Source organism: Tursiops truncatus, chromosome 7, assembly GCF_011762595.2.
Source record: "Tursiops truncatus isolate mTurTru1 chromosome 7, mTurTru1.mat.Y, whole genome shotgun sequence".
Lineage (NCBI taxonomy): Eukaryota > Metazoa > Chordata > Mammalia > Artiodactyla > Delphinidae > Tursiops > Tursiops truncatus.
Window position 1 is genome coordinate 45,233,911 of NC_047040.1, and position 20,013 is coordinate 45,253,923.

Sequence of the window (20,013 nt, forward strand, 5' to 3'; positions counted from 1 at the left end):
CTGAAACTAATAAGCAATTATAACAAGGTTGAAGAATACAAGCATGGTACACAAAAGTCAACTATAACAGGAAGACCTTCAAGATGACAGAGGAGTAAGACATGGAGATCACCTTCCTCCCCACAAATACGTCAGAAATACATCTACATGTGGAAAAACTCCTACAGAACACCTACTGATGCTGGCAGAAGGCCTCAGACTTCCCAAAAGGCAAGAAACTCCCCACATACCTGGGTAGGGCAAAAGAAAGAACAAAGATGAAAGAATAGGGACAGGACCTGTATCTCTGGGAGGGAGCTGTGAAGGAGGAAAAGTTTCCATGCACTAGGAAGCCCCTTCACTGGTGGAGACAGGGGGTGGTTGTGGGGAATCGTCGGAGCCATGGAGGAGAGTGTAGCAATCGGTGTGCAGAGGGCAAAGCAGAGAGATTCCTGCACAGAGGGTAGGTGTTAAACAGCACTCACCAGCCTGAGAGGCTTGTCTGCTCACCCTCCAGGGCAGGTGGGGGCTGACAGCTGAGGCTCCTGGTTCGGTGGTCAGATCCCAAGGAGAGGACTGGGGTTGGCTGCGTGAACACAGCCTGAAGGGGGATAGTATGCCATAGCTAGCTGGGAGGGAGTCTGGAAAAAAGTCTGGACCTGCCTAGGAGGCAAGAGATCATTGTTTCAGGGTATGTGAGGAGAGGGGATTCAAAACACTGCCTAAATGAGCTCCAGAGATGGGTGAGAACTGAGGGTATCAGTGCCGACCCCAGAGATGGGCATGAAATGCAAGGCTGCTGCTGCAGCCACCAAGAAGCCTGTGTGCAAGCACAGGTCACTATCCACACCCACCCTCCTGGGAGCCTGTGCAGCCTGCCACTGCCAGCGTTCTGTGATCCAGGGACAACTTCCCCAGGAGAACACATGGAGTGCCTCAGGCTGTTGCAACATCACGCTCCCTCTGCCACCACAGGCTCGCCCTGTGTTCCATACCCCTCCCTCCCCCTGGCCTGAGTGAGCCAGAGCCCCCTAATCAGCTGCTACTTTAACCCTGTCTTGTCTGAGTGAAGAACAGACGCCCTCAGGCAACCTACATGCAGAGGAAGGGCCAAATCCAAAGCTGAACCCCAGGAGCTGTGCGAACAAAGAAGAGAAAGGGAAATTTCTCCCAGCAGCCTCAGGAGAAGCGGATTAAATCTCTACAATCAACTTGATGTACCCTGCATCTGTGGAAAACTTGAATAGACAATGAATCATCGCAAAATTGAGGTGGTGGACTTTGGGAGCAACTGGAGACTTGGGGTTTGCTTTCTACTTCTAATTTGTTTCTGGTTTTATGTTTATCTTAGTTTAGTATTTAGAGTTTATTATCATTGGTAGCTTTGTTTATTGATTTGTTTGCTCTCTTCAGTTTTTTTTTTAATATGTATATTGTTTTCCTTTTTCTCTTTTTGTGAGTGTGTATGTGTATGCTTCTTTGTGTGATTTTGTTTATATAGCTTTGCTTTTACCATTTGTCATTGGGTTCTGTCTGTCCATTTTTTTATTTTTTATTTTTTTCAGTATAGTTTTTAGCACTTGTTATCATTGGTGGATTTGTTTTTTGGTTTGGTTGCTTTCTTCTTTCTTTCTTTTTTTATTACTTTTTAATTTTCTTAAATTTTTAATAATTAAAATTTTTTTATTTTAATTACTTTATTTTATTGCTTACTTACTTTCTTTCTTTCTTTCTTTCTTTCTTTCTTTCTTCCTTCCTTCCCTTCTTCTTTCTTTCTTCCTTTCTTTTTTCCTCCCTTTTCTTTTGAGCTGTGTGGCTGACAGGGTCTTGTTGCTCCGGCTGGGTGTCAGACCTGTGCTTCTGAGGTGGGAGAGTCGAGTTCAGGACATTGGTCCACCAGAGACCTCCTGGCTCCATGTAATATCAAATTGTGAAAGCTCTCCCAGAGATCATCATCTGAACACTAAGACCCAGCTCCACTCAACAACCAGCAAGCAAGACTGCTGGATACCCTACACCAAACAACTAGCAAGAAGGAACACAAACCCACCAGTAGCAAAAAGCTGCTTAAAATCATAATAAGTTTAGAGACACCCCAAAACACACCACTGGATGCAGTGCTGCCCAACAGAAAGACAAGATCCAGTCACACCCACCAGAACACAGACACCAGTCCCCTCCACCAGGAAGCCTACAGAACCCACTGAACCAACCTGACCCCCTGGGGGCAGACACCAAAACAATGAGGACTAGGAACCTGCAGCCTGCAAAAAGGTGACCCCAAACACAGTAAGTTAAGCAAAATGAGAAGACAGAGAAACACATGGCAGATGAAGGAGCAAGGCAAAAACCCACCAGACCAAACAAATGAAGAGGAAATAGGCAGTCTACCTGAAAAAGAATTCAGAATAATCATAGTAAAGATGATCCAAAAACTTGGAAATAGAATGGAGAAAATAAAAGACACGTTTAACAAAGACCCAGAAGAACTAAGGAGCAAACAAAAAATGATGAAACACACAATAAATTAAATTAAAAATTCTCTAGAAGGAATCAATAGCAGAATAACAGAGGCAGAAGAATGGACAAGTGACCTGGAAGATAAAATAGTGGAAATAACTACCGCTGAACAGAATAAAGAGAAAAGAATGAAAAGAATTGAGGACAGTCTCAGAGACCTCTGGGATAACATTAAACACACCAACTTTCGAATTATAGGGGTCCCAGAAGAAAAAGAGAAAAAGAAAGGGTCTGAGAAAATATTTGAAGAGATTATAGTTGAAAACTTCCCGAATATGGGAAAGGAAATAGTCAATCAATTCCAAGAAGCACAGAAAGTCCCATACAGGATAAATCCAAGGAGAAACATGCCAAGACACATATTAATCAAACTATCAAAAATTAAATACAAAGAAAAATATTAGAAGCAGCAAGGGAAAAGAAACAAATAACATACAAGGGAATCCCCATAAGGTTAACAGATGATCTTTCAGCAGAAACTCTGCAAGCCAGAAAGAAGTGGCAGGACATATTTAAAGTGATGAAAGGGAGAAACCTACAACCAAGATTACTCTACCCAGCAAGCATCTCATTCAGACTCAATGGAGAAATTAAAATCTTTACAGATAAGCAAAAGCTATGAGAATTCAGCACCACCAAACCAGCTTTACAACAAATGCTAAAGGAAATTCTCTAAGCAGGAAACACAAGAGGAGGAAAAGTACTACAGAAACAAACCCAAAACAATTAAGAAAATGGTAATAAGAACATATGTATAGATAACTACCTTAAATGCAAATGGATTAAATGCTCCAACCAAAAGACATAGACTGGCTGAATGGATACAAAAATAAGGCCCATATATATATGCTGTCTATAAGAGACCCACTTCAGACCTAGGGACACAGACAGACTGAAAGTGAGGGGATGGAAAAAGATACTCCATGCAAGTAGAAATCAAAAGAAAGCTGGAGTAGCAATTCTCATATCAGACAAAATAGACTTTAAAATAAAGACTATTACAAGAGACAAAGAAGGACACTACATAATGATCAAGGAATCAATCCAATAAGAAGAAATAACAATTGTAAATACTTATGCACCCAACATAGGAGCACCTCAATACATAAGGCAAATGCTAACAGCCATAAAAAGGGAAATCGAGAGTAACACAATCATAGAAGGGGACTTTAACACCCCACTTTCACTAATGGACAAATCATCCAAAATGAAAATAAAGAAGGAAACACAAGCTTTAAATGATACATTAAATAAGATGGATTTAACTGATATTTATAGGACATGCCATCCCAAAAAACAGAAGGCACTTTCTTCTCAAGTGCTCATGGAATATTCTCCAGGATAGATCATATATTGGTTCACAAATCAAGCCCTGGTAAATTTAAGAAAATTGAAATTGTATGAAATATCTTTTCTGACCACAACACTATGAGACTAGATATCAATTACAGGACAAAATCTGTAAAAATAGTACAAACATATGGAAGGTAAACAATACACTACCAAATAACCAAGAGATCACTGAAGAACTCAAAGAGGAAATCAAAAAATACCTAGAAACAAATGACAATGAAAACATGACAACCCAAAACCTATGGGATGCAGCAAAAGCACTTTTAAGAGGGAAGTTTATAGCAATACAATCCTATCTCAAGAAACAAGAAACATCTCAAAGAACCTAACCTTACACCTAAAGCAATTAGAGAAAGAAGAACATAAAAACCCCAAAGTTAGCATAAGGAAAGAAATCATAAAGATCTGATCAGAAATAAATGAAAAAGAAATGAAGAAATGGTAGCAAAGATCAATAAAATTAAAAGCTGGTTCTTTGAGAAGATAAAATTGATAAACCATTAGCCAGGCTCATCATGAAAAAAAGAGAAGACACAAACCAATAGAATTAGAAGTGAAAAAGGAGTAACAACTGACACTGCAGAAATATAAAGGGTCATGAGAGATTACTACAACCAACTATATACCAATAAATTGGACAACCTGGAAGAAATGGACAAATTCTTAGAAAAGCACAGCCTTCTGAGACTGAACCAGGAAGAAATAGAAAATATGAACAGACGAGTCACAAGCACTGAAAGAGAAACTGTGATTAAAAATCTTCCAACAAACAAAAGCCCAGGACCAGATGGCTTCACAGGTGGATTCTATCAAGCATTTAGAGAAGAGCTAACACCTATCCTTCTCAAACTCTTGCAAAATATAGCAGAGGGAGGAACTCTCCCAAAGTCGTTCTATGAGGCCATCATCACTGCGATACCAAAACCAGATAAAGATTTTACAAAGAAAGAAAACTACAGGCCAGTATCACTAATGAATATAGAGGCAAAAATCTTCAACAAAATGCTACCAAACAGAATCCAACAGCACATTAAAAGGATCATACACCTTGATCAAGTGGGATTTATCTGAGGAATGCAAGGATTCTTCAATACATGCAAATCAATCAATGTGATAAACCATATTAAGAAATTGAAGGAGAAAAACCATATGGTCATCTCAATAGATGCAGAAAAAGCTTTTGACCAAATTCAACATCCATTTATGATAAAAGCCCTCCAGAAAGTAGGCATAGAGGGAACTTACCTCAACATAATAAAGGCCATATATGACAAACCCACAGCCAACATAGTTCTCAATGGTGAAAAATTGAAACCATTTCCTTTAAGATCAGGAAAAAGACTAGGTTGTCCACTCTCACCACTATTATTCAACATAGTTTTGGAAGTTTAAGCCACAGTAATCAGAGAAGAAAAGGAAATAAAGGGAATCCAAATTGGAAAAGAAGAAGTAAAGCTGTCACTGTTTGCAGATGACATGATACTATACATAGAGGATCCTATAGATGCTACCAGAAAACTACTAGAGCTAATCAATGAATCTAATAAAGTAGCAAGAAACAAAATTAATGCACAGAAATCTCTTGCACTCCTCTACATTAATGATGAAATATCTGAAAGAGAATTTAAGGAAACACTCCCATTTACCATTGCAACAAAAAGAAAAAAATACCTAGGAATAAACTTACCTAAGGAGACAAAAGATCTGTATGCAGAAAACTATAAGACACTGATGAAAGAAATTAAAGATAATACAAACAGATTGAGAGATATACCATGTTCTTGGATTGGAAGAATCAACATAGTGAAAATAACTCTACTACCCAAAGCAATCTACAGATTCAGTGCAATCTCTATCAAACTACCAATAGCCTTTTTCACAGAACTAGAACAAAAATTTTCACAATGTGTATGGAAATACAAAAGATCCCGAATAGCCAAAGCAATCTTGAGAAAGAAAAATGGAGCTGGATGAATCAGGCTTCCAGACTTCAGACTATAGTACAAAGCTACAATAATCAAGACAGCATGGTACTGGCAGAAAAACAGAAATATAGGTCAATGGAACAGGAGAGAAAGAGCAGAGATAAACCCATGCACATATGGTCACCTTATTTTTTATAAAGGAGGCAAGAATATACCATGGAGTAAAGACAGCCTCTTCAATAAGTGGTGCTGTGAAAACTGGATAGCTACATGTAAAAGAATGAAATTAGAACACTTCCTTACACCATACATAAAAATAAACTCAAAATGGATTGAAAACCTATATGTAAGGCCAGACACTATAAAACTCTAGTGGAAAACATAGGCAGAATACTCTATGACATAAATCACAGCAAGATCCTTTTTGACCCACCTCCCAGAGAAATAAAAACAAAAATAAACAAATGGGATCTAATGAAACTTAAAACGTTTTGCACAGCAAAGGAAACCATAAACAAGATGAAAAGACAACCCTCAGAATGGGAGTATATATTTGCAAACAAATCAACAGACAAATGATTAATCTTCAAAATATGCAAGCAGCTCATGCAGCTCAATATCAAAATAACAAACAACCCAATCCGAAACTGGGCAGAAGACCTAAATAGATGTTTCTCCTAAGAAGATATACAGATTGCCAACAAACACATGAAAGGATGCTCAACATCACCAATCCTTAGAGAGATGCAAATCAAAACTGCAATGAGGTATCACCTCACACCAGTCAGAATGGCCATCATCAAAAAATCTACAAACAATAAATGCTGGAGAGGGTGTGGAGGAAAGGGAGCCCTCTTGCACTGTTGATGGGAATGTAAATTGATACAGCCACTGTAGAGAACAGCATGGTGGTTCCTTAAAAAGCTAAAAATAAAACTACCATATGACCCAGCAATCCCACTACTGGGCATATACCCAGACAAAACCATAATTCAAAAAGAGTCATGTACCACAATGTTCATTGTAGTTCTATTTACAATAGCCAGGACATGGAAGCAGCCTAAGTGTCCATTGACAGATGAATGGATAAAGAAGATGTGGCATATATATATATATATATACACACATACATACATACATATATATACAATGGAATATTGCTCAGCCATAATATGGAACGAAATTGAGTTATTTGTAGTTAGGTGGATGGACCTAGAGACTCTCATACAGAGTGAAGTAAGTCAGAAAGTGTTGGTGAAATAATAGACAAGTAGATCAATGGAATAGAATAGAAATCCAAGAAACAGACCCCCATAAATATAGTCAACTGATCTTTGACAAAGGAGCAATGCCAATACAATATAGCAAAGATAGTCTTTTAAACAGATGGTGCTGGAACAACTGGACATCATTTTGCAAAAACAAGAAAAAAACAAAAACAAAAAATGAATCTAGACACAGATGTTACATCCATTACAAAACATTAACTCAAAATATATCACAGATCTACATATAAGTCACAAAACTATAAAACCTCTAGAAGATAACATAGGAGAAAACCTAGATGACCTTGCAGATGGTGAGAACTATGTAGATATAATAGCAAAGGCAGGATTAATTAAAGAAATAACTGATAAGTTGGACTTCATTAAAATTAAAAACTTCTGCTCTGTGAAGGTAAATATCAAGAAAATGAGAAGACAAGCCACAAACTGGGAGAAAATATTTGCAAAATACACTTATGATAAAAAGTTGTTATCCAAAATATATGAAGAACTCTTAAAACTCAACAATAAGAAAACAAGCAACCCAATTTAAAAATGGGCCAAAGGCATTATTGGACACTTCACCAAAGAAGATACATAGATGGCAAATAAACATATGAAAAGGTTCTCCATATCACATATCAGGGAAATGTAAATTAAAACAACGAGATACCACTACACTCCTATTTAGAATGGCCAAAATTTGGAACACTGACAACACTAAGTGCTGACAAGGATGTAGAGTCCAAGGAACTCACATTCATTGCTGGTGGGAATGCAAAATGATACAGCCACTTTGGAAGACAATCTGGAGATTTATATAGAACTAAACATACTTTCACATGATCCAGTACTCGTGCTGCTTTGTATTTACCCAAAGAAGTTGGGTATGTCTTCACAAAAACTTGTACATGGATGTTTTATCAGCTTTACTGATAATTGCCAAAACTTGGAAGCAATGAAGATGTACTTTAGCAGGTGGATGGATAAATAAACTATGGTATATCCAGACAGTGGAATATTATTCAAAGCTAAAAAGAACGAGGTATCATGCCATGAAAAGACATAGAGGAACCTTAAATGCACATTACTAAGTAAAAGAAGCCAATCTGAAAAGGCTGCATACTGTAAGATTCCAAGTATATGACATTCTGGAGAAAGCAAAGCTGTGGAGACAGTAAAAGTTCAGTGGTTGCCAGTGGTGGGGTGGGGGAAGGCATGAATAGGTGGAGCACAAAGGATTTTTAGGGCAGGCAAAATATTCTGTATGATGCTGTAATGATGGAAAGGTGTCGTTATACATCTGTCCAAACCCATAAAATGTACAATAAGAGTGAACCCTAAGGTAAACTATGGGTTTTGGGTGATTATAATGTATCAGTGTAAGTTTGTCAACTGAGACAAATGTTTCAGTCTAGTGGGGAATGTTGATAATGGGGCAGAGGTTATATGGGAAATCTCTGTATCTTCCTCTCAACTTTACTGTGAACCTAAAACTGCTCTAAATAATAGTCTTTTGAAAAAAAAAGATATCTTTTTTGTAGTAAAGACTAAAATTAGAGCAATTTTGCCTGTCAGATAGTTAATAACGTTAGCCTCAATCCAAGGCTTCTACAAATACCTGTATGAATCAACATGAGGGGCAGAAGTAGGGCAGAAGGTGACATGTAGTCATATGACAAAAAAGAAAGGACCCAGTTTGAACAAAACAATCATTAATATCTCTGCTATTTTTGATCATTTTACTAATGCTGTAGTGAAAGAGAATTGGTAGTTCAAGATAGTAGCATACTCTCACTCTTGTTTTACATAAATATGAACCATTAATTCACAGATTTAATAGAAATAGTCACCAACAATTGCTCCCACACCTAAATTTATATGCCACATCTTCCTTCAAGACATAAAGCCTGGTGCTTCCCTGGTGGTGCAGTGGTTGAGAGTCCGCCTGCTGATACAGGGGACATGGGTTCGTGCCCCGGTCCGGGAAGATTCCACATGCCGCGGAGTGGCTAGGCCCGTGAGCCATGGCCGCTGAGCCTGCGTGTCTGGAGCCTGTGCTCCACAACGGGAGAGGCCACAACAGTGAGAGGCCCGCGTACTGCAAAAAAAAAAAAAAAGATGTAAAGCCTGATCCTTGAACCTTGGTAACCACATAAAAGAGCTAACCTGCAACATAACAAATTTCACTTTTTAAATTTGGCCACAGACTCTAGAGCTAATCTTAATTCACTTAGGCTATTGCTTTGTGATGAGATTAGAACAATGGTTTGAGAGAACAGGTAGTAGAGGAAGGTCTGAGACTGGTGCTGGCTCAATAGATGGTTTTTATATGTTGAGATGTTGTAGTAGCAGGAAAGACCAGCTTTATATAAAGGAGCAAGATGGGGTCTATAGAGAGAAGACACTAGAAACAGGACCTCTCAAAGACCTTTGAACAAGAGGCCAAAATTACATTCATTTTGTTCCTGAGCAAATAATCACTTCAACAAAGTCTTAAGGAGCCATTCACATTATTTTTATAAGATAATATCTTTTGTATGAAAGAGTCATGTAATGAAAAGAACACTGGAATTTGGTAAGGAAATCATGGGTTCACTTTGGGCTCAGCCACATCCAAGCTGTGTGCTTTGGGCAAGTCAAAAAACTTCTATGTATCTCAGTTTCCTCCTGTATCAAATGAAGCATTTAATCTAGGTGATTTTTAGCATCCTTTGAATTGAAAAGTTTTGATTCCATGATTAGTGCTTAATATAAATACAGCATTAGCTAGACATTAGATTTATGCTGCTGTGGTAGTTGTCTTCATGGAATTATTACGTACTTAGTTCAAGGAAAATTATTGCATCCTGAATTCTGTTGGCCTCAGGCCACAAACAAATAGGGTAATTAGCAGGCACTTCTAGAGTGCATACAGTTTTGGAAAAGGCACTTTAAAGGTTTAATAAAGTTGTGAAAATTACATTTAACTTTCACATCTTAAAAATACATTAAACAGTTAAAAGACTGTATTTAATCACGGTCTTACTTGCAGCATTAAAATTTGTTCTACATGACAAGGATATTTACAGGCCTTAGAGAAGTCAGTCTATTAGGAAATCCTCAACTGGCCATATGTGTGCTATGAAGCAGTTTCACTTGGCACTTCTTTGCAATTAGAATTCCAAAGGTTATGCTGACTGGTTGTGCATACCATATGTTTGGCATTAGTCCTTACAGTTCTGCCACGTGTTGGTTTTGATAGCACAAGCACTATGGTGAAGGGAAAGAAAAGATTACCAAATATTTCTTTTTTTAAAAAATAAATTTATTTATTTTTTTACTTATTTTTGCCTGCGTTGGGTCTTCGTTGCTGCGCGCAGGTTTTCTCTAGTTGCAGCAAGTGGGGGCCACTCCTTGCTGCAGTGCGCAGGCCTCTGTGGTGGGCTCTCTTGTTGCGGAGCATGGGCTCTAGGCACGCGGGCTTCAGCAGTTGTGGCTCACGGGCTCCAGAGCGCAGGATCAGTAGTTGTGGTGCATGGGCTTAGCTGCTCCATGGCATGTGGGATCTTCCCAGAGCAGGGCTCAAATCCATGTCCCCTGCATTGGCAGGCGGATTTTTAATCACTGCGCCACCAGAGAAGCCCAAACCAAACATTTCAAATCAACACCCAAGCCCCATCTTTTAAAATCAAGTTAAGTATATAAAGACTTTGACAATTACAATTATTTGTTGGTTAATAATTGTTGAATATTGTGCTCAAAGTGTACCTTCCAAAACATATATTCAAAAACAAATAACAATGACACTTGGAATAAACAAACTGACCTTGAGTTGTTTACTTTGTTTAGAAACAAAATTAAAGGTCATATTTTTAAGTTTACCTAGAATTGAAAGATTGCATGACAATCATTGGGGCCTTCAAGCCTCTTGTATCATGTTTTTACAGAAGAGGGTGTATAAGAATTCTGCTTTGTGGGTACACAACAAGCAATAGCTTCTTAACTGAGAAATCAAGAGAGAATTTGGTCTTAGCCTGTTTCCACTAACGCAAAGGAATATTGTCATCAAAATGGCTCTTTAGGGTCTAATAAAATGGCTCAAACGATTTGCTGTTTTTGCCGTCCTTGTCCTTGACTTTTCTTTATGTCATTTCTTAATGTTTGGCAAACAAGTAGACGCAGCTGATGACTGCCTTGGTATAACTGAGTAATCAGAAAAAACAATGTTATTAATATGCACAACAAGACCTAAAAAAGCATGGTTGTTGGTAATCTCTTCAACTGAAATGGTGAAAAGGAAAGTTAAAGAAATTTCCCATCCTTTTCAGCGATTTATTGACAGCTTCTAAGAGCAATGGGAGCAGTAATTCTAGATCCCTGCTTTTGCATCCTGCGGATCAGAGTCAGTGAATCAAACAGGCTATGTAGTGGTTGAAGGGACCGAGTGCTGAGAATATACCCACCTCTTAGGGCTAAACTCTAAAGCTATTTGACTTAAAGCTGGAAGCTGGTCCATCAAAGGAAGTTAGAAGTACAAAACACAGGTCCTCTCTACACAGCTTCGGATCAGGCAATTAGCTTGAAAAGACTGGGAGAATTAATACATCATGAAAACTTTGTCAGCTGAAGCAAGACTCAGACAGCAGACTTTCCTGCCTCCTTTGCTTCTAGTCCTGGTCAACTAGTGGGCATAAATGTTCCTGATTTTATTCCAGGTTTCATCAGGGTCACATGCTTTAGGTTCACCAGAAATTGTGTGCCAGAGAGATGTTGCTTTATTCATTTTTCACCGGTGCGAAAACATTTTTGAGCTACTACTGAGTGTCAAGTACTCTGGTAGACAAGGGAAATTCATCAGTGTTCAAGACAAGCATGATATCTGCCCTCATGGAGCTTAAAGTCCAGAAATGAAGCCATTAAACTCTCACAAACAATTATACAAATGGGTATTTACTAAGAACAGTATAATTTGACATGAACCTAAAGTACTGGGACCTATGTGTATGTATTACTGAAAGACCTGAACTATTCCTAGAAGTTTTGGGACGTTTCTATAAAAAAGGGACATTTATTTCACTTCAGGTCTGAAAGATGGATGAAGCCAGAAAAGGAAGGGACCAGAGTGGAAAGTAAAAGTGTTTGGCTCAAACAGTGACTTTGGAAGTAGGGGAGGTTACTTTCTCAGATTATTGCATCTAAATAAAAAATTTGGGAGGAAAAATATTATTTAGACAAAAACGTATTTTGGAAATCATTACCACTTGTAGTGGCACAGACATACACAAAGGAAAAGTATGTGAAATAACCAGAAAATGTTGAAATTGGAACAAGAAAATAAATATAAAATATTTTAATTATAAAATAAAATATGGATAATATAAAATATCCAGTAGTCAAATAAGACTGTGCACCGATTGATATGAACAACCTGATGGATTTTTGTGTTTTCCCACCAGTAAGTGGTGTGAACTAGTGGAAAGTGATTTTAACACAGAAATGTTTTGCTAAGACCAATGTAGGGAATTGAAAACATTTCTCAGAGATCCCTGGCTGCAGTATTATTAAACCATTTCTCTGTTGGCTGAGTAGATTATCACACCCTCCTGAGGGGGAGAGGGAAAATCGTGCCCAATATGTTACTAGCGATGCTCTAGGCAATCGGTCCCAACCCCTCCTTTCTCCTTATTGACAATATTCCATATGCGATTTTCAGCATTTTTCTCTGAAACACAATTAGGAATCAGCTGATGTAAGCACTGAAAATATAATTTAGAAGTATATGAAATCTAGCATAATAATAAATCCTTAATGTGTAAATTATGGAGAAAAGTGGCCAGTGTTTTCCATTTCACAGTTTAAATCCCCTTGACAAGTTTAGGAAATTCTTAAGTAGAATGACTGGACCAAACTATTTTCTTGTCACACAAAGCCACATGGTAGTCAGGGTGCTTCTGCTATCATTCAGGCTGTCTTTCTGAACTGTGGTTTGGGGCTGCACCAGTCTGCTGGGAACTGTGGACTGCTACTTCTCTGATAATGCTGCTGGCAAATGGTCAGAGAGGTCTGAGGGTATGTCGAGAAAGTTCTGGGGACTCTGAAAGGACATTGTGACCTAGGTCACATGAGTCAGACCATTTCAAAACTTTAGGAGCCTTTCCATAAATTTTTTTAATCCTGTGTACCCAAGTCCAATAAATGGAATAAAGAGTTTGAGATACTCAAAAGCAGCCACCAGACAAAAGACCAGGCTGAGTTTCCTTTTTAGAAACTTCAAAGATTTGGCATTTAGAGGCAAGTGAAGAAGGGTGGGGAGCACTACTACAGTCTGGAAAAGGGAGAGTCTGGAGACCGGTGCTGACTACCAAGGGGAGCAAAATTGTAAGGTCATGGGGAAAAAGATCTGGAAGTTACTTAGAAATAACTGAACTAAAGCCAATACCTTTTAGCAAATGGCCTTGGGTGCCCCCTGGTAACACATTTACAAGGGATAGCCCCTCTGCTCTAGGCTAATACACTTAAATCCACAGAGATTGCCAGTGATTCAGATTTCATAAGGGATACCTCCCCCTGCTTTTTTTTTTTTCCTCTTTAATTCTACAACGATTTAAAACAGGAAATTGGGTAGTCTTTGCAAACCACTTTCATCCAAATAAGCTTAGTTTCAAAAGTTTTACATAAATAGTCCCTACAGGTTACAACATTGGATAGATTCTTGAAGTTTCCAGGTCCATTAAAAACTAAATTCAATGTGAGTGACATGACTGAATCAGACACAGGGACACCATGTTAGAAATCTAGACCCAATCAATCTATAAAAGTAGTAGTAGTAAAAATAACACCTTCCATTTATGTAATAGGTTTTCACAGAACTTTCACATTTACCCCAGTCGTTCACAACAACTACTGAGGTAAGTGGAATAAGAGTTATTACCCACATTTTATGAATGAGGAAACTGAGACTCAGACTGAGGTGCCCAGAAAATGTTGAAGGCTAATGCCAGGACTAGAAGACAAGCTGCCAAATTCCAAGTTTATTCATTTTCCCATTACTCAATGCTGCCTCTTTCTCCATCTTACAGGAGTCATACAGGCTTATTTTTAATTTGAAAGGAAAAGGGGAAGATAAATATTTGAGAAATGGAAAAAGAAAAAATAAAAGCAAAAGCTAGTGTGAACCATTATATAATGAGTTAGTGCTTGGCTCACCAATATGTAAAGTATCTAATGCTTGGGACTGATTGAATGGTAGGAACCTGGCAAAGACTGATACAATTAACACTTTATGATACACAATGTACAGCCCAAGAGACTGCAATAATTCATTTTTTGTTAACAATAGCCATATATATTCTGATACCCAAAAGCTATATTAGTGTGAGAGGGCTTTCCATATCCTCCAACCATAAAATATAGTTCCCACTTCTCGTTTTAGTTTCAAAACACAAGATATAAAACTGGTGCTTTTCATATTATTTTTTATTAACTAATTTTTTTTCTAGAGGACTAAAATATCTTGATGAATTAATACATTCAATGCACATAACTTATTTTCTTTAAATATTTTAAAAATGGGCTTGACAGTTATTAGTTAACTAAAATAGGACAAAATATCAATAATAAAAAAGAAATCCTGGGGAGTCTTTCAAGATCATGGAGTGGAAGGACCTTGAGCTTACCTCCTTTCATGAACACACCAAAATCACAACTAACATCTGAACAACCACCAATAAAAAAGACTGGAACCTACAGAAAAAGATCTTCTACATCTAAAGGCATAAAGAAGAAAGCACAACGAGATGGTAGGACGGGTGCACTCAAAATATAATCAAATCCTTACCCACCCACTCCTGTGGGTGACCTTACAGAGGCTCTCCCATAGGAGTGAGATTTCTGAAGCCCACATCAGTCTTCCCAGCCTGGGGGTCTGGCATCGGGAAGAGGTGCCACCCCCCAGATCATTTGGATTTGAAGGCCAGTGGGGCTTAATTGCAGGAGCTCCACAGGAATGCGGGAAGCAGAGACTTTACCCTTAAAGGGATTGCACAAAATCTCATGTGCACTGGGACCAAGGGCAAAAGCAGTAAATTCATAGGAGTCTGGGCCAGACCTACCTGCTGGTCTTGGAGGGTCTCCTGGGGAGGTGGGGTTGGCTGTGGCTCATGCTGGGGCCATAAAAGCTGGTGGAAGATATACTGGGGATTATTCATCTGCATGAACTCTCCTTGAGGCAGACATCTCGCTTGGGTCATTAGCACAAAGACCTGGCCCCACCCAACAGTCTGTAGACTTCAGTGTCCAGTGCCTCAGGCCAAACAACTAACCAGGTGGGAACACAGCCCCACTCATTAGCAGACAGGTTGCCTAAAGACTTCATGATCACACAGCCCTGCCTACCAGAGGGCCAGGACCCAGCTCCACCTGCCAGTGGGCAGGCATCAGCCCTTCTTGCCAGGAAGCCTACACAAGCTTCTAGACCAGCCTCACCCACCAGGCAGCAGAAATCAAAAGGAAGAAACCTACAATCCAGCAGCCTGTAGTCTGCAAACGCAGGCCAGACACTACCCTGGGACCGCTGGCCCCTGGCCCTTGAGTGAGTGCACTGCTAGGACCCATAGGATGTCTCCTACAGAAGGCTACTCCTCCAAAGTTGAGAAACATAATTAACCCCAAATGAGGTGACAGAGGAATGTGTTTCAGATGAAGGAACAAGATAAAACTCCAGAAGAACCAAGTGATGTGGAGGTAGGCAATCTACCCGAGAAAGAGTTCAGAGTAAGGATTGTAAAGGTGATCCAAGGACTCGGGAGAAAAATGGATAAGTTAGAAGGATCTGTTCACAGAGTTAGAAAATATAAAGAACAACCAAACAGAGTTGAACAATACAATAACTGAAGTGAAAAACACACTGGAAGGAATCAATAGTAGAGTAAATGAAGCAGAATGGATCAGTGAGCTGGAAGACAGAGTAAGAGAAATCACTACTGTGGAGCAGAAAAAAGAAAAAAGAATGAAAAGAAATGAGGACAGTGTAAGAGACCTCTGGAACAACATTAAGCACAATAACATTCACATTATAGGGGTCCCAGAAGGAGAAGAGAGAGAGAGAAATGGCCTGAGAACATATTTGAAGAGATAATAGCTGAAAACTTCCCCAACCTGGGAAAGGAAACAATCATCCAAGTCCAGGAAGCATGGAGAGTTCCATACAGGATAAACCCACAGAGGAATACACCATGACACATTGTAATCAAAATGACAAAAATTAAAGATAAAGAGAAAATATTAAAAGCAGCAAGAGAAAAGCAACAAATAACATACAAGGGAAATCCCATAAGGTTATCAGCTGATTTTTCAGCAGAAACTCTGCAGACCAGAAGGGAGTGGCATGATACATTTAAAATAATAAGTGAACAGAGTATCTGTCAGGCAAGAACTGCTTTCATGGTCTATGATGATGCCAATAAAAAGTGGGTGCCAGCTGGTGGTTCAACCGGGTTCAGCAGAGTTCATATATATCATCATACAGGAAACAACACATTCAGAGGGGTGGGCAGGAAGATTCAGGACCATCAGGTAGTGATAAATTGTGCCATTCCTAAAAGGTTGAAGTACAATCAAGCTACACAGACCTTCCACCAATGACGGGATGCTAGACAGGTGTATGGTCTCAACTTTGGCAGCAAAGAAGATGCCAATGTCTTCACAAGTGCCATGATGCATGCCTTAGAAGTGTTGAATTCACAGGAAACAGGGTCAACATTGCCTAGACAAAATTCACAACTACCTGCCCAAGTTCAGAATGGCCCATCACAAGAAGAATCGGAAATTCAAAGAAGGCAACAAGAACATCAACAACAAAAGGAGCTGGAGCGGGAAAGGCTGAAGAGAGAAAGAATGGAAAGGGAGAGATTGGAGAGGGAGAGGTTAGAAAGGGAAAGGCTGAAGAGGGAGAGGCTAGAACAGGAGCAGCTGGAGAGAGAGAGACAAGAAAGGGAACGTCAGAATTGCCTGGAGCAGGAGAGATAAGAGCGGGAGAGGCTGGAGAGGCTGGACTGGGAAAGGCAAGACAGAGAGCGGCAAGAGCAGCTAGAAAGGGAGCAACTGGAATGCAAGTGAGCGAAGAATGTCAAATGCCGCTCCATCTTCCAACAGCTCCCTGTATCGTGCTCCACTTCCTGAGTGTGCCAGTTGCCAGCCTCCTTCAGCACCTCCTCCATCATATGCTAAAGTCATCTCAGCTCCAGTGTCAGAGGCCACTCCTGATTACGCTGTAGTGACCGCTTTGCCACCTACTTCTACACCCCCTACACCACCACTTCGACACTCCAAGACACGTTTTGCAACATCTCTAGGTTCAGCCTTCCACCCTGTTCTTCCCCATTATACTACAGTTCCTCGTCCTCTGAACAAAAACTCTCGACCTTCTTCTCTTGTGAACACACCCTCTCTTCAACCTCCAGCTACGAAGCCCTGTGCCTGGTCTACTTCCAATTTCTCGCCCTTCCCTCCGTCTCCTCTCCCACCAACGCAGAGCTACTGGTCCAAAGCCTGTCCTCCCCAGTTGTGTTTCTTATCCTGTGCCCCAGATGCCTCCATCATCAGCGGCACCCAGCGGGCTGCTCGACTCTGTCACACATCCAGTGTCTCTACCAGCCCACCACCGCCTTCCCTCGCACCACTCTCACACTGTGGATGAGAGCTTCTCCTCCTCCAAGCACGCCTATTGCCTCAACTCCCTCATCCAAGCCTAGTGTTCTCCCTTCTCCCTCTGCAGCTGCCCCTGCCTCTGTGGAGACTCCTCTAAACTCTGTGCTGGGAGCCTCTTCTGAGCCAGGCTTGCAGGCAGTCTCTCAGCTGGCCGAGACTCCAGCCCAACAGGGCATTGTCTTGGGACCACCTGAACCTCCACTCCCTCCTGCACTCCCACCAGGTCCTGCCCAGGCATCAGCAGTGCTCCCTCCTCCCCCAAGGCCTCCTCCACTCTGTCCACTTCTGTCCTCAGGGCCCCCGCCTCTGCTTCCTCCAGCGCCTCTTCCTAATCAAGTATCCCCTTCTCCCTCATCACCTCCTGCTGCTCCCCTCCCTGCATCTGGATTTTTTTTGGGATCCATGTCTGTAGACAATCGCCCTTCAACTGGACTTGCAGCTGCAATTGCTGGAGCAAAACTTAGGAAAGTGTCACGGTTGGAGGATGCCTCTTTCCCAAGTGGAGGGAACACCACTGGTGTGAATTCGGCCTCATCTAAAACAGATAGGGGTCGTGGAAATGGACCCCTTCCTTTAGTGGTTTAATGGAAGGAATGAGTACCCTGCTGGCCAGGAGGAGAAGAATTGCTGTAAAGGGATCAACAATAGAAACCTAACAGAAAGAGGACAAAATGAAAATTCAGAGCCTGTAACTTCTAAGGCTTCTTCAACAAGTACACCTGAACCGACAAGAAAACCTTGGGAGAGAATACAATGAATGGCAGCAAGTCTGTTGTTCCAGATGGGATTCTCCAAGGAAAAATCAGATTGTTTTTGACAACAGATCCTATGATTCATTACACAGACCAAAATCTGTGCCCTTGTCACAGCCCAGTGCCAATGGAGTCCAGATGGAGGGACTAGACTATGACAGGCTGAAGCAGGACATTTTAGATGAAATGAGAAAAGAATTAACTAAGTTAAAAGAAGAGCTCATTGATGCAATCAGGCAGGAACTGAGCAAGTCAAATACTGCATAGACAAGAATGCAGAGAAGAATCTGGAGAAGGAAAAAAAAAAACCTACAAAGAACAGCTGTGTTAACAACAACAAAACCCCCTACATTTTGTGAGCTGTAAGAAAAAATGGAGATAAACAGTCAGAAGGAGGGGAAAACAAACATACTTTGAAAGCCTTCAGACATTACTACTCTGGCAATAAGCTATTTCCCTCCCAGTTTGCTGCTTTTTTCTGACCTTTACAATAGGATGGAAGAGAGTTGTATAGGAGTTCCTGTATCAGCTATGCAGAAAATACTAAATCCATCTGGCAAGATCACCGTGCATTGAAATATTTTCATGTCAAGAGAAATTCGCACATTTTCCTCAATCCATTGCTAAAATAAAAAGGAGAAAGGCTTGAGAAGTTTTTTTCAGAGAATGGTGATGAGGAATTTAGCAAGTTATGCTATTGTACTGTAAATGTTTCTCTCAGGTTTGTCTTCCTATCATATTTGATATTCCATGAATAACTGAGTTCAGCCCTATGTAGCTTAACATCATAAAATGTGGAACAAATGGAATTGTATGTGCTTTCAAGGGTGATATTTATAAGAAAGTGTCCTAAAAATGATTTGGGAGGAATTTTGGAATGATAGGAAGTCTCTCAAGTTTAGCCTTCATGCAATTTTGTAGACTCAAACATAAAATTCATCCAGAATTTAAAAAAAGAAAAAAAGAAATTGTGGATCACTTTGTCCCCAAATAATGAAAAATATTCTGGGGAGAATTAACTATTTGAATTAGAATTCTAGTGATTATATATTAATACAAGAATGCAATTTGCTGTGTGGCTACCTAAAGAAAATCCTTTAGTTAAATTAGTTACCCTTGCATCTTTAATAGTCTAATCATCAAAGAACAGGTACATTTATCAAATTGCAATCTGACTTAAAATTCTATACTTTCTTATTTGCTGTATGGACAAAAAAAATGTCATCTTAAGGCTAAAGAATAGTCAAGTATTAATGCATTAAGGTGAATTAGGTACACCTGTAAGAAGAAACCTAAAGCAGTTAAGCTAGAAACACCAAGGGCCCTGGCCCTGCACTTACAGGAATCCAACCACAGGTATTTCAGCCCACTTCTCTGACATTGGATGGAATATCAATAAGCCCAAAAAGAAACTGAAAACTTAAAAAGAATTTTACAGAAGGATGTTTTTCTAATACTGTAGAGGACACAGAGAGGTCATTTATTATTTAAACAAGGACCTTTCCGTTATCAAACAGGAAATCACATAAC

At 39.8% G+C, this 20,013-nt stretch overlaps 1 pseudogene; it reads left to right on the forward strand.

Moving 5' to 3' along the window:
* The first annotated feature begins 381 nt into the window (after positions 1 to 381).
* LOC117313000 (protein enabled homolog pseudogene) lies at positions 382 to 18,750 on the forward strand (annotated as a pseudogene).
* Positions 18,751 to 20,013: the final 1,263 nt, after the last annotated feature.